This window comes from Balaenoptera physalus, assembly GCF_965194825.1.
Source record: "Balaenoptera physalus genome assembly, chromosome: 2".
NCBI lineage: Eukaryota > Metazoa > Chordata > Mammalia > Artiodactyla > Balaenopteridae > Balaenoptera > Balaenoptera physalus.
The window spans coordinates 117,940,759-117,948,676 of NC_138883.1; the positions used below are offsets into that span (position 1 = coordinate 117,940,759).

A 7,918-nucleotide genomic window follows, 5' to 3' on the forward strand; every position below is an offset into this window, starting at 1 on the left:
TAGCAAGCAGGAAAGAATCAAAATAAGCAAAATCATAGTAAACAAACAAACAAAAAATCAGTATAGGGAAGCTGCCGTATAAAGATGTGGAAGTGAATGTTAAAAACTTGTCAGACGTATGATTATGTACGTATCCGTCAGAGTCCAGTCACGAGACAGAAACCACAGCAGAAACCACATCCTTCCCTGTCTAGTCCCAGGCCCCAGGGGGCTGAGCCCACAAACCACATTCATCCCCCGGGCTTCCTGATCCTCCAGCTTCTGGTAGGATTCTGACAACAGGGAGCAGGGCAGGAGGCTGGAGGGCCGAAGGCGAGAAGCATTGCTATATTCTTCCTGCTCCCTCCCCGCTTTAGTGCCCTCTCTCTGGCAGTAGCAGTGTCCCCAACCTCAGCTCTTGCCTGGACCTATCCTCCAAGGTGCCAGCTCTCTCTGGGTTCCTCCCTCGTCCCCGCAGCCCTGGGGATGGTGGTGTCTCCCCACTAGTGCTAATTTCTGGGTGCCTCGCTGTCCCTTGTTTGTTCCCTTCACCTTATCCACACTTCTATAGGGAGTCCCCTCATTAACGTCTCTCTATTTAAACCATTTGGGGGGGATGTTTCTTGCCAGGACCCTGACTCACACACTTCTCAACTCTTTTGTAAACCTGGAATAACCCTAATACTAAAACCTGACAAACGGCGCAAAGAAAAACAGAACGAACGAATGAGTCATACGCTAGTCTCTTTTATATAGATATAAAGTCCTAATAAAAATTTAATCAAAGTCCAAAGCAGTCCAAGAATGTATCAAGAGAGTGTGTCCAATGCTTTCACCATAAGCATCTTTGCCACAGAAATCTTTGCCGAAAGCATTTTTGCTGTATAACTAATGGGCCGTAAGGCGATTTTGCTGAGAAAGATCAAATAACTGGTTGACAGTTTTTGTTTGACAGTTTGCTTTCCACTGGTTGAAATGTGTTAGCATTTCTTCCAGTTAGCGACGTTATTGACGGCTTTATGGAGCTGACAGATGACGATGATTTGCCCCAAGAGTTGGTTTCTTATTCTGAAACACACTACACTGGAGGAGAAAGAGGCCTCGAGGGCCTTGAAGGTGCAGAGTTGAGCCCACTTTTCCCACACAAGCCTGGAAGGATGATCAACGGACAGAGGACATTATGACAAGTACTAACGACAGTGTAGAGGCTTTCACGGCTCAGTACAGGGCTCAGGTACAAATACGCATCCCACAACTTGGAAACGGATACCTCTCCTAGTGAAGGAAGAAATTTTAGCCAGAAGGAAAAAGAGCAATGCCAAATGAGAAGTCAACAAGTGAAAGTATAAAATACTATGAATGAAAGACCTGGAAAAACAAGTGCAGTTAGGGACAATCCACAAAATATAATCAGTTATTTGTATAGTATTGCCATGAATCTATGCACATTTTAAATGTATTCAAATATTTTGTATTTTGTAATAAAGTCTTTTAAATTTCATTGTTCATTTTTCATGTTTCTGTCCTTCTTAATGTCCCTCTTTATCTTTTATGGCAAAATTGCCTTACAGCCAGTTAGTTATGTGATATAAACGTTTGTGGCAAAGATGTCTTGGCAAAGATGCTTACAGTGAAAGTACAGAACCATGAAAAGAATACACCATGAGCAAACATTCCTGGAATGCACAAATGATGCTATATCAAAACTGCAGGAAACTGATTAACCACAGCAATAAGTCAAAGGAGAAAAAAGATCATTTTACGTGCTGAGTAGATGTTTGGTAAATTTCAACATCCATTCCTGATTTTCTTTTAAAAAGCTCTAGTGAACTGGAGATTGAAGTATACTTATTTCACGTGGTAAAAAAATATTAGCTCTCAAATCCACAGCCAACACCAAAACAGTGAAATACAGGAAGCATTCTCATCAAATATGGGAACAAGACAAAGATTTTCACTGTCTTATTATTCAACATTATTTTAAAAATTCTAGGTAACGCAATTAGAAAAAATATAACAAGAGAACAAATTATAATTATTTGCAAATATGACTCTCTTAGAAAAACTAGGAAAAGAAACACAAAATTATCAGAAAAGAAGAGTTCAGTAAAGTGCCCAGTTATAAAATAACCACAGAAAGTTAACATCTTTTCTACTTCCTGATAACTTGTTAGAAAACATTATGCAAAAATTAAATAAATAAAGATGCTGTATTAGTTATCCATTGCTGCATAACAAATTACCCCCAAAGCTTAGTGGTTTAAAACAACAGCATTTATTATCCCACAGTTTCTGTGGGTTAGGAATCTGGGTATGGCTGAGCTGAGTTCTCTGTCTCAGGGTCTGTCACAAAGCTATGATCAAGTAGTTAGCCAAGGCTGTGGTCTCATCTGAAGGTTCAAATGGCTGAGCTCACTCACATGGCTGTTGGGCTGAGGGCCTCAGTTCCTTGTTGCACGGGCTTCCCATAAGGCAGCTCACAACATGGCAGCTGGTTTTATTAGAGCAGGCAAGTGAGAGAACCTGAGAGAAAAAGAGAGCTCCAGCAGGACAGAAGTCACAGTCTTCCACAACCTAATCTCAGAATTAACAGCCCATCACTTTTTTCCACATTCTATTCACTAGAAGCGAGTCATTAGGTCCAAACCACACATAAAGGGAGGGGATTATACAAGGGAGTGACTACCAGGGATCATTGGGAACCATTTCAGAAGCTGCCTACCACAGATGCCATTGCCATGTTTCATGAAAAGAAGCACCAAACACATACATTCATCTATAAAACTTGACTGAAGAACAACAATTAAAAAGACCTTAATAATAGAAAGATACGCCATGTTCCTGAATGGAAACACTCAGTGTTGCGAAGAAGTTAATTATCACTACATTAATCTATAAATTTAATCCAATTCCAATTCCCCGAGGGATATTTTGTTTTGTTTTTGTTTAATTTGGCAACAAAAAAAAAATCTAGAATCCATCTAAATGACAAGCACAAAAAATAATTTTTGGTGGTCTAGTGGTTAAGATACCGTGCTTCCATTGCAGGGGGCACGGGTTCAATCCCTGGTCTGGAAACTAAGATCCCACATGTTGCATGGTGCGGCCAATAAATAAATAAATAAATAGGGCTTGTACTCTCAGTTAACAACCCTTGTTTAAAAGTCACAATTACTAATATAGGGCATATCAGTGTAAAAATGATCTGATAAGCCAATGGAACGGAATAGAAAGCCCAGTCAAACAGAAGAATATTCAGTATGTGATAAAATGGACTTTCAGATCACTAGGAATTCATTTATGGATTAATCTATGATTCACGTTGGGACAGTGGCTTAATTTGTTTTAAAGTTGTGTTCTTACCTCTCACCACATATGAAGATAAAATAGTTAAATAAAAAAGTGAAATGAAATTATAAAATCTTGAAATTTAATTGAAAATGTATACATTCTTGATGAAGGCAAAGGTCATACAACGATAAAGTCTGAGATCATAAAGGAAAAATCAATAATTTGACAGCTTAAAAATGAAGCACTTCAGTATATCAGGAAAGTATTAAAAATACTGATTCAAATGACAAACTTCAAAAATTACTTGCACAATATGTGACAAAGTGATATACAAAAAGATGCTAAATATACTACATTTTATAAATCAATACTAAGCAGATGAACGTTACAACAGAAAATAGTCAAAGAATATGAACAGGAAATTCACCATTTATTCATTTATTCAACAAATATTTATTGAGTGACTCAAAGGTCACAGAGTCAGCACAATGATTCACCTCTATTCAGGACAGTCACTCTGTTCTTGTCTGTTTACGTGTATCACTCTCACTAGACTGTGAGCTCTTTGGGGATCCCGCAGCCAGCACAGGGCCTGCATGCAGCAGGCACCCAGGGAACATGCTGACTGAATGAGTGGACAAACGAAGGAATAATTGGGAGAAACAGATGAGGCAGAGTAAGAGAGATGTGAAAGAACAGAAACGAATAGTAGAGACTGCAAGCCACTGAAACGGAGGGAGACAGAGAAAATGAATGAATGAAAGAATGAATGAGAAAATGGGGAGTATTGAAAAAAGAAACAAAAAAAGGTAGAGTAACCCAGAAAGACCGAAATGGAAGTTAAAGATATAGAGGCAGGAAAACAAAAGCAGAGAGACAGAGAGAGAAAAGAGCCTCCCTTAACCTTGCCAGGCTGCTATTAGAACCACTGGGTTCCTGCCTCAGTTTCTCTGCCAGTTCTCCAGAGTTTGCCATGCTGCAGCCCAAGGGACTGGCATCCTGCTCGGTCTCACCAGCTCTCTCCTTCGGGCAGGGGGCTCTGTTAGCTCCTTCTCCCTACCGCATGCTGGCTGAGTGCTACCCACCCCCCAACCTTGACATAAGGGGCTCTCCTACCCAGCAGGCCCCACCCAACATCTTCGGCAAAATCCCTCCCCGCAAGGAAAGCCCCTGGGATGATATCCCCTCTCCTGTTCCTGTAATAATGATCTTCCCTGCCTCTGCCAGCTCTGGACCCTGGGATGGAGGAATGGGGGGCGGGGGTGGGGGGGAGTGGGGTGGACAGGGAATGTTACCATTCAGCAAGCCCCAGAGCCCCGCCTGCCTCTCCCGAGGGGGAGAAAGTCAGGAAGGGGAGAAGCTGCTGGGCTGGTGGCCGAGGGGATCAGGGGATCGAGGAGGCTTCCTGCCTCACAGAGCTTTGCCTTGATGCCCAGACCATTTTATCAACTCTGGTGTTTCCAATTCTCCAGGGAACCTTGGAAGCTACGAGGAAAAACAGAGTAGGAGGTGGCCAGGGCCACCGAATTCCCCTGGGTCCTAGAGAAGGGTGGGTTCCTTCCCTCCCCCACCTCCCCCCACCCCATTTGTCCCTCAAAAGACTCTGACCTCACCACCCCCATTTCCGGGCTTCTCCAGAGTTCCAGCCCGGAAGAGAGGCGCTTCCAAACCAAAGGCCCCCAGCCCCCCTCCGAGGGCCCTTCCACAGCTGCCTTCCTTGGTTCTGGGGACCAAAGCCCCCCTGCCTCCCCGGCCATTGCACCAGATGTGGCTTCGGGGGAGGGGTGGGCACAGGGCCCAGCTGGCAGTGGTCACTTGGTGGTCCTCTCCCTGCAGAGTCAGCGTGTTCTGTGCCAGCTCGCCAGGCCTCCTCACTCAGCACTTCCTCCAGCCCAATTCCTAGAGGCAGCGGCTGGGGCCTGCACAGTCCAGTGCTGGCTGGGCTGGGGCTTCCATCCCCAGTTCAGCACAAATCCCATCAATGGCCTTTGCTGAGCTGCCCACCCAGGTGCCGGGTCCTGGGCTCAGCAGCCAGGGATCAGGGTGGGTGGGGGAGACCCAGGCCTGTCCCATGTGGGGGACAGAGGGCAGGGGCTCCCTGGAGCCTGCCTCATTGTTTTCCTCCAACCATAGAAACATTCTGACCCACAGTGGGCCTCCTGGTCCTTTCCTCTGCAAAGCAGTAAGGCATCCCACTGCTCCTGTCCTTTCTCGGCTTCCCAAACCCTCTACTGATTGGGTCTAAGGCCTCCTCGTTCCCCCACAGATTTTCCAGAGCCTAGAGTTCTAGCACAGGGTCAAAGGACACTGGCTGTCCCATGGGAAGCCCAGCAGCAGAGCAGCCCGGTCCAGAACATATTAGATTCTTAATAAAGTCACACACTACCAACAAGCTCTTTCAGCCCTATACCCCAGCCCTCCAAGAACCCTTGAGCCTGGTTCCTAGTGCCAGGGACTGGCAACAAGCTTCAACCACATGGCTACGTCTTAAAACTGTGGGTGTGAACACAGCCTGTAGGGACTGGGCCGAGTAAGGAGCTGCCCACCACCCCATCACCTCCAGACAGCTCAGGCCCAGCCTAGCCTGGTGACTGGAAGCCCTCATTTGACCCTAGCTCTGCATCCTTTGCAGCCTGCCCAGTTCTCTCTCAGACCCCCACTCTGCAGCTTCCAATCAAAGGATGCCAGGACACCTCCAGCTACTTGGGCAAGGCCTTGCCCTGTGTGTGGAGAGGTGGAACTAGGCAGGCTTCCCTGGGCTCAGAGATCTGAGGGGGTGTTGCCAGCAACTTTGGGAGACCCAGACTGGAAGAGAGAAGGAGGATGAGGGAGGGAGTGGAGAGGAAGGAAGAGGACAGGCCCCAGGGGTTCACCCTGAGCTGGGCATAATGAAGGATGCTGAAGACAGATAAAACATATGAAAGGGACAGAGAAAATGGGGAAGGGGGGAACACCTTTGGGGATGAACCCCTCCCTTCTCTCACCAGTCCAGAGGAAAGAAAAAATAGTGGCCACATGCCTGGTACTGTGCTGGGTACTTTTCATAAACCTCTTATTTCATCCTCCCAAATATACCACAGGAAAGGTATTATTACCCCCAAATTATAGATGAAGACTGTAGCTCCGAGAGCTTAACGAGCTTCCCCGGGGAGCATCTGGAGGCCAGGCCAAGACCCCAGGTCTCCAGTCTCAGCAGAGATGGCTGGCAGGGCCGCAGCCCTGGCCCCAGGAGCCTGTGCAGAGGCCCAAGCTATGTTCAGAGCAGAGTTTATTCAAACAGAGCCTAACAGGAAACTTGGCTCCTCTGACTCACTCTGATTCGACCTTATTAAGAAACAAGAAAGAGCAGCAGGAGCCAGCATTGGGTAGGGTTTCACGCCAAGAGTTGGCTCCCAGGCAGAGGCCGGCTGAGCACAACAGCCTGTGCCCTGATCTCCCCACAGCTCCAAAGCCCTGAGGCAGCCCCTGTCCCCTGCCTGCCTCAAGAAGAAGGGTTCTGCCTTCTCCACTCTGCCAGTGGGGCTTCCCTACCTCACAGCCATCCTGTATCCTTCCTCTGTTCCTCTTCTTCCCTTCCCCTCCCTGCCTGGGGGTACCCTGAGGCCTGTTTCCACTGCTCCTCCTCCTCTCCTGGCGCTGCTGCCCATCTGGCTGGCGGGAGGGCCCTACAGGACCCCAGGGATTCCAAGCAGCTGAGGCCAGCACTGCAGGGGGCAGGCGGGAGGGAGGGAAAGCTTAACCCTCCTGGTCCCGGCCCTCAGCATCTGGTTCAATGTCCTGAACCAAACCAATTGCTCTTTGCAGGATTCCTGTCTGGAGTCTGAGATCAAACCCCATACCGGGGAGCTGAGGGGCCTGTGTTGAACGGTTGCTGGCTGGACTACGAGGGTAGACAGAGGCACCGAGTCACCTGAACCAAGCCTCATCCTGAAGCACAGTGGGATGGGAGAACAAATGCTGGCTGGCAAGGATGAGGAAGCAGGGGTCCAGGGTGTCTGAGGAATGTCCACTCTGGCTGTCTCCTCCCAAGGTGGTCTCCAGGCATTTCCAGAGTAGGAGGGGAATCTGGAGAGACCAAGTTAAGGGCAGGTTCTTCCTCTTTAGTGTATAAGCACAAGAGGGAAATTTCTGTCCTCCAGTTCCCATGACCAAGGTTGGAGAAGGCAGTCCAGGGGAGGCATTCAGAGTGATTTCTTGGATGCCAAAGTGTTCAAACTTCTGAGGCCCCTCTTATTTCTGCTGAGAGAATAGAGAACCTGCCAAAGCACTCTTGGGGACCATCTGGTCTAATCCTCCACTGATCAGATGTGACTGGATCAGAATGGGGAAAGGACTTGCCCAAGATCACCCAGCAACCTAATCACAGCAACTGGACTAGTCCCATTCTCCTGAATCCCCCTTTCTGCTATGTGCTTACAGCACATAGTGCCTCCCAATGATGCCTATCCCATATCAAAGACAGCCCCTGAGTTTCACTTTATCCATGTGCACACTCAGGTTATTTCTAGGTTATACAGGACAGAAACCACACAGGATGGGCAGGAAGTTGATCTCTCCCATGATTTCACAACTTCTGTTCAGCACAGGGGCATACTTTCGTTCTACATACTGGTAGAGTAAGGCCCAGGGATGTGCCAAGAGGGAAAAA

The 7,918-nt window shown here is 47.3% G+C and overlaps 1 long non-coding RNA gene across 1 annotated transcript in view; it reads right to left on the reverse strand.

Moving 5' to 3' along the window:
- LOC309651607 overlaps window positions 1-4,792 on the reverse strand; it is a 109,054-nt gene extending 104,262 nt beyond the window's left edge. The window contains exon 1 of the long non-coding RNA XR_014258250.1: window positions 2,400-4,792. This is a non-coding gene — a long non-coding RNA (uncharacterized lncRNA). The remainder of the gene's footprint in view (window positions 1-2,399) is intronic.
- Window positions 4,793-7,918: the final 3,126 nt, after the last annotated feature.